A 7,414-nucleotide genomic window follows, 5' to 3' on the forward strand; every position below is an offset into this window, starting at 1 on the left:
GGCATTTTATAGGGACCCGTTCAAGTTTGTTAAAGGGTTGTTTAACCAGGAAAAGGGAGGGCAGCTTAAGGCAACAAAGTTAGAGGTGGAAGAGTATCTAAGAAATACATATATTTAGATCTTGAGCAGCGTAGAGTAGTAGGCCTTCCACCTGACATGCCACCATTAGGAGAGATAGCTCATAAGATGGACGTTAGACCACCTAGGTGGAAGGAGGTTGAGGAGGTAGTCAGGCGTGCAAAGGCTTCGTCGGCCCCAGGGCCAAATGGAGTCCCCTACCGGGTTTATAAAAGTACACCTGATATCCTAAAGTTTTTGTGGAGGCAATTAAGAATAGTTTGGGAGAAACAGGTTATTCCTAGAGCATGGCGCAGGGCAGGAGGCGTTCTTATTCCAAAGGAGAAAGAGTCCTCGGACCTGAGTCAGTTCCGGATGATCTCTCTCCTAAATGTAGAGGGGAAGATTTTCTTTAGTTTGGTTGCACAGAGATTAGCTAGTTATTTAGAAAAGAATAGCTTAATAGATACTACTGTGCAGAAGGCAGGAATACCAGGTTTCGCAGGGTGTTTAGAGCACACTAGCATGATTTGGCATCAGATTCAGACAGCCAAGATTGAGAAAAAAGACTTGCATGTTATATTTCTAGATCTAGCAAATGCATTTGGTTCAGTGCCACATAGCCTTATTTGGGAAGCATTTGAGTATTTTAGAGTGCCTGTAGTAGTGGTTAACTTAGTAAGAGCATATTTTCAAGATATTAGACTGTGCTTAAGTACAGCAGGTTTCACAACAGGTTGGCAGAGGCTAGAAATAGGCATTATGGCAGGGTGTACAATTTCTCCATTAGCATTTACAATGGCCATGGAGATAATTATTAGAGCTTCCAAGTGGGTTGTAGGAGGAGAGAGACGTCAGGATGGCATACGCCTTACGCCAATTAGAGCATACATGGATGATATGACGCTGGTGACTACAACAGTACCATGTATGAAGAGAATACTTGAGAGACTTGATAAAAATCTAAAGTGGGCTGGGATGAAAATCAAACCTACTAAGTCTAGAAGTATCTCAATAAGTAGAGGGAAATTAAGTGATAGAAAGTTTGTAATAGATGAAGAAAGCATTCCAATAATAAGGGAAAAGGCAGTGAAGAGTTTAGGCAGGTGGTACCAGGCAGACATGAATGATGGAAAGCAGTCAGTGCAGTTTCGTGAAGATGTTGTTGAGGGACTGGATAGAATAGATAAATCAGAGCTTCCAGGAAAGTTGAAGCTGTGGTGTCTGCAGTTTGGATTGTTTCCTAGGTTGATGTGGCCACTGTCTGTGTATGAGATTCCATTATCTGTTGTAGAAAAAATGGAAAGATTAGTTAGCTTTTATATTAGGAAGTGGCTAGGTGTTCCTAGATGCTTAAGTACTGTGGCACTGTATGGGAAAGGCATACTCCAGCTCCCAGTATCTAGTCTAGTAGAGGAGTTTAAATGTACTAAAGTTAGGACAGAGCTCCTGTTAGCTGGGAGTAAAGATGTGGTAGTTAGTAAGGTGGTTCCAAACCCAACCAAGGGGAGGAAGTGGAAACCAAGAATGGCAGCTCAGGAGGCAGAAGCAACTCTTAGACATACAGAGGTTGTGGGTAATGTGCAAATAGGCCGGGGAGGCTTGGGGCTTGGCCCAGGCAAACCAGTGTGGAGTAGAGCAGGTCCCAAGGAGAAGAGAAAGCTAGTTGTTGAGCAGATTCGTAGACAGGAGGAAATGTTAAGGGGTGCAAAGGCAGTGGCTCAGGCTAAGCAGGGACGGTGGGTGAATTGGGAAGGTGTAGAGAAGAAAAAGCTTAGTTGGAAAGAACTGTGGAGTATGGAGGAAAGGAGTATTAGATTTTTGATAGGGGCAACATATGATGTATTGCCAACTCCCCAGAACCTAAAACTCTGGGTAAATGGAGACCCGTTATGTTCGTTATGTTCAGGTACTGCAACTCTAAAGCATATTTTGTCAGGTTGTAAGGTTAGTCTGTCACAAGGCCGGTATACATGGCGACATGACCAAGTATTAAGAAGTTTAGCTGCAGGTATTGAAGATAAACAAAGGCAGGTAAACTTAGGAGGGTCCAAGGTACAGAGAGTTGCAATTCAGTTTGTTCAAGAGGGGGAGAAAGTTAAAAAGACGATAAGGAGGCACGGCAGCTTGGAGGATGCTTGTGATTGGGAGATGCAGGTAGATTTAGGAAATAAGCTTGTTGTTCCCCAGGAAATAGCCTCTACAAACCTAAGGCCTGATATAGTCTTGTGGTCTAGGAGTAGAATGAGAGTCTATTTCATAGAGCTGACTGTTCCTTGGGAGGAATTAGTAGAGGAAGCATATGAAAGGAAAAAGCTTAGATATGTGGAGTTGGGGGCAGAAGCAGAGCAGCGAGGATGGAAGGTTAGAATCTGTCCAGTGGAAGTAGGATGTAGAGGATTTGTTGCAAAGTCTGTTGTCTCATTGTTGAGGGAGCTGGGTGTAAGTGGACAGAGTGTGAGAAAAATAGTGAAGGAGGTTTCAGATAAAGCAGTAAAATCCAGCCAGTGGATTTGGATTAGAAGATGCAATAGCAACTGGGGGCCCAGCAGGGGGGGCACTTAGGGTAAACAGACTTTTGAAAAAGCAAAGAAGAAGTTCAAGCTATTTAAGTGGAGGGTTTGGCACATGTGATCCTTTTGAAACCAGGCGGCCATTTTGGGTGAGTTGGCTTGGAGTGAGTAGTATGGATTTGTTTTTGCTGGCATTGTTAGTGATTATAGGATTGTTTTGGTGAGTTTGTCTGCTGAATCTGCTAGTGTGTCTTGTCCTTCCTCCACCTCTGGCACCCTCTATATTTTCATTACCCCTACCCGAACCAGGGTTTGAATCCCATTCCTGCTTTTCTTACCTCTTTTATTTCTTCCCCTACCCGAACCAGGGTTTGCATCCCCACCCCGCTGTAACTGGTGTGCAGTTGGTGAGAAGCTGAGGTAGATTATGGTTGTTGTGGTGTGAGGGGCAGTGTTGGCTGGCATTAGGGGGGTGACTCTGGGACGCCAGTGGTCATTGTCTAGCCTCCTGGAGGTGTCGTGGGCCCAACTAGACAAAACACTGATGAAAGGAGGTTCCCACCTGATGACCCCAATGATATGTTGGTCAGCACTGCTCATTGATCTATATAATACGGAGTGTAGGGAATTATTCACTGAGTCTGGTCCTTTATTTTATTTTATTTTATTTTTTATTTTCTTTAGCACAAGTTTCTTGTGTTTATATTGAATATGCGGTCTTGACATCCATCTGATGCAATTTAAGATCATATTGTGCGGCCATTTGCATCAGGATCCTAACTGACGTTAAGTTGGCAGTTGGAGAAAATGTTTCCTTGTAGTCTATACCCATCACCTGATTGTAGCCTTTGGCTACATACCTGGCCTTATAGGTTTCTGACTGATCTGCATTAGACTTAATGGCATAAACCCATCTGCCCCCCACTTCATGTTTACCCTCTGGTAGGGTGGTCAGGGTGAATGTATCATTTTCCTTTAACGACTTCATTTCCTCCTGCATGGCTTTAGCCCAAACCGCAGCTTTTGGTGAACTCATAGCTTCCTTGTATGTCTGTGGCACCCAGAGCATGTGAACGGAGCGGAGCGCAGCGCAATTCCTGCTCCCCGCTCAGGAGGATGTTCGCTCATTCGCTCCCCGCTCAAAGTTGAGCCAGGACGCTCCGCTCAAAACTCGCTCCACGCTCACCTTAATTTTCCTGCTGCTCAGGCGAAATCGCTCCACGCTCGCTCAAATTTTCAGGAGAAGGAATTTTCTGACATTTTTACGTCATGTCATTATGACAGGGCCCTGGGACACACGGCGTTTGATTTAATGATGTGACCGGTGTATTGTCTTATTTAACTGGCTGTTAAATTATCGCCACTCTGACGTACAAAAAATAATGTTTAGAAAATGTTGGGCACCAGGTAGAAAACTACCACGTCAGGACGAAGCCCGCCAGATTACTCAGCTTAAATATGCATCACACGACACAGCAAAGAGAGACCCCAGGCTGGGCTAGGCAGGAGGAGGGAGAGGTGTGTGTGTGTGTGTGTGTGTGTGTGTGTGGCCGCGAGAGCATCAGCAGAAACGGAAGCAAAGCAGAGGAAACGAGGGTCACGGTTAGAACTAGCACCTGAGCAGTCAGCCTAATTCAGACAATCAGAAAGGGGAATATGTCTTCACGGTACCTGACCTGTTCAGAGCGTTCCCGTGTCCCAAAACTCCAGACGAAATACACAATCCACGCTCGATAGCGTTTGTAGGCCCTACAGTTCGGGCGTTTCCCTGTTTATTATCCGCACTCTCTCTGCAACTAATGCTAGCTCCGCCACACATAGAACACACCGTTGCGCCCTCGACTTGAATTGCTCACTTCCACATTTACCTCATTTATCCGCGTGGCTGCTTGTCCCCAGCTGTGAACGTAACATCTCGCTCTATTCATGTTGCCCCGCGTTTCCTATTTAATTATTAATTTATTACACTAGACTACATTAAATCAAAAATGTTATTTTACAAATTTTATAATCCGACATTTTTAATTGATGTTGTGAGCGCATCGGTGCGAACTGGAGCGGAGCAAAATCCTCACTCCAGTTTTTGAATTGAAAACCGCTCTGCGCTCTCACCATATTTCACAGCTCCGCTCCACCGTCCGCTCCACGCTCCGCTCCGTTCACATGCTCTGGTGGCACCTCACACATCCTGTAACAAAAATCAACACAGATTGACACCTGATCATTAGACTGAGTATCCGTTACATACTCTGAGAGATATTGTGGTGCTCTCCTATCTCTTGTAGGGTAACGTGGCTCACTCTCTTCAACATGGATCTCTTCAGGTGTATCTGCACTATCAAAAGTTCCCTGGGAATCTTCTGAACTCCCTGCTTCCTGCCTAGTCGCATCACCTGCACTGTCTCTGGGTGGCACATATCTTCTCTCAGTGAACTCATCCATTACTGTGTCTGTCTGGGTGTCTTTTTCGGCTACACTCTTCGAAATAAACCTCACCAATCGATGTTTGAACTTTTTGTGTGTCAGGATAGTAGACTAGATATGAGGGGCTATTCTTGTCATAACCTACAAACACTCCCTTATCACATCTCGAGTCTAACTTCTTCTTGTCATGTTTGTATGCATAGGATACGGATCCGAACAGTCTCATCTTAGACAAATTTGGTTTCTTCCCTGTAAGCAAGTAATATGGTGTCTGCTTCGTCCTATTGTTAAAGCACCTGTTGCGTATTACTGCAGCAGTCATCACGGCATATGTCCAGAGCTCTCTGGGTAAGTTGCTCTCAATCAACATGCATCTTGCCATATCAAAAAGTGTGCGCCAATTCCTCTCTGCTGTGCCATTTTGATGTGGCGAATACGGTGCAGAGGTCTCGTGTCTAATGCTATTCTTCGAAAGCAAAGACTGAAATTCCTGTCCTGTGAATTCAGTGCCATTATCCGACCTAATGCACTTTACTCTCCCGTATGGGGATACGTCAGCAAGAAATCGCTCTGTGGCCTTTGTGGTGTCACTCTTAGCTTTCAGGAAGTACACAAAAACTTTGCTTGAATAGTCATCTAGACCCGGGATGAACAGCGCATCTCTCAGCGTAGCTTTCACCATCTTCCCCTCACGACTCGTCAGGCTCACCTCCGCGTCGCCCCTCTTCAGTGCCACACCGTTGGCTCTGGTGCCGTCCGCCAATTCGATGAAGTGTTTCTCGGGTTGGAACGTAGAGTCGAATTTTCTGAACTTTCTGATGTCTGTAATGATGTGCGACGTTGCTCCAGTGTCGACCATCAGCCCTCCATGTTTCAATCCGCCTGGCTGGAGGTGGCTCGCTTGGAATAAGTATGCATGTTGTTCCTCACTTTGTTAGTCAGCTATCTGTTTCATGTCGTCTTTTCTTCTGCGACGGCACTGTGTTTCTTAATGCGTCGCACTTCTGCAATGCCGGCACCATTGCCTCTCCTGTGGCTCTTTTGGACATACCCGGGACATGTGTCCCTTCACTCCGCAGTTGTAACAGACAATGTCGGTGCCTTTAGCGATCTCTCTCCCTCGTAGTGCAGCACTCGCCTTCATCACGTTGTCATCCGAGCTGGCACGATACTTCTCTGTGTCCTCGAAGCTCCTCAGCTTGGTTTTGAACTCAGCAATGGCAATTGGCAATGTTAAAATTTGTATTATTGTTGAATTCAGTATCATTTAATGTGATTTGGGTACATATATATATTCCTTTTCATTTATTCAATATGTTCCCTTTGACTTAGGATGTAGAATTATTAGAATCATTTAGTGTTGATTATGTTAATTAATTAATTAGTTAGGTTAATTATGTGGGATGATTTTCTTTCATTTTAGATTATTTCTTTATTAAATCACTGATAAGTGATTTCAGGGGGGATTATGTGGGAGAGAAATGTCATAACATGGCCTAATTACATTGTGTGCTTTGTTGACTGGTTCATATGAATATTGTTGATAGTTAGAATGAGCTTGTTTATGATAATGGCGAAAGCTAGGCGTCTGAGGAAGATTGGGGCTTGGCCACGTACGCTTGTTATGATCCAGGACCAGTATAAAGCCATGTCACAAAATGAGGTCGGTGGAGGTTTCCGGACATCCTGTACGCACATTTGCTGTGACGGCTTGTTCAAATAAACTTCCCCAATGAAAGGCTGACCGATGCAGATTCGACTTCTTTTCTCCACAACAACGTCAAATGTTCGTCACCTTGCGTAATGTGTATAATGAATGGCTTGTAAGACTCGGGTAGTCCCTTGAGTATCATGGCAATCAACAGTCCGTCACTTAGACTGCGGCTACACGGAAACGTTTTTCACTGTAAACGATACTTTTTCTTATCGTTTCACTGTCGCGGCCACACGGAGCCGGCGTTCCCACTACCCCAAAACGATAGTTTTTGAAAACGGGTTCCAGAGTGGGAAAGTTTGAAAACGGCCTCGTTTCGTTTCCATTGTTACAGCTAAAACGTTTTTGCGTCAGTCACACGTTGACGCTGTGAGCCAATTTTAACACTTCTCTATTGTCTCACAGCGTGGCGTGACACAGTGGCGTGTGTACTGCCTCGTTTCATCGTTTTCGTCTGGACAGCAGCGCGTTTCCGTGTGGTCGCAAGAATTTTCGAACCCGTTTTCAAAAAAAACCTCGTTTCGTTTTCGTGTAGCCGTAGCCTTAATCTCTCTTCTGCATTTCGGAGTGCTGTTATCGCCGTTTCTGCCTTAATTAAGTAGTCTGTAACACTTTCATCTGCACCTTTCTGCAGGGACGTTAGCTCAGTGTAAAGGCTAATCACTCTTGGCTTGCCTTTTCCCGCGTAATAGTCTCTTAGTATTGT

This window comes from Odontesthes bonariensis, chromosome 7 (assembly GCF_027942865.1).
Source record: "Odontesthes bonariensis isolate fOdoBon6 chromosome 7, fOdoBon6.hap1, whole genome shotgun sequence".
NCBI classification, from domain to species: domain Eukaryota; kingdom Metazoa; phylum Chordata; class Actinopteri; order Atheriniformes; family Atherinopsidae; genus Odontesthes; species Odontesthes bonariensis.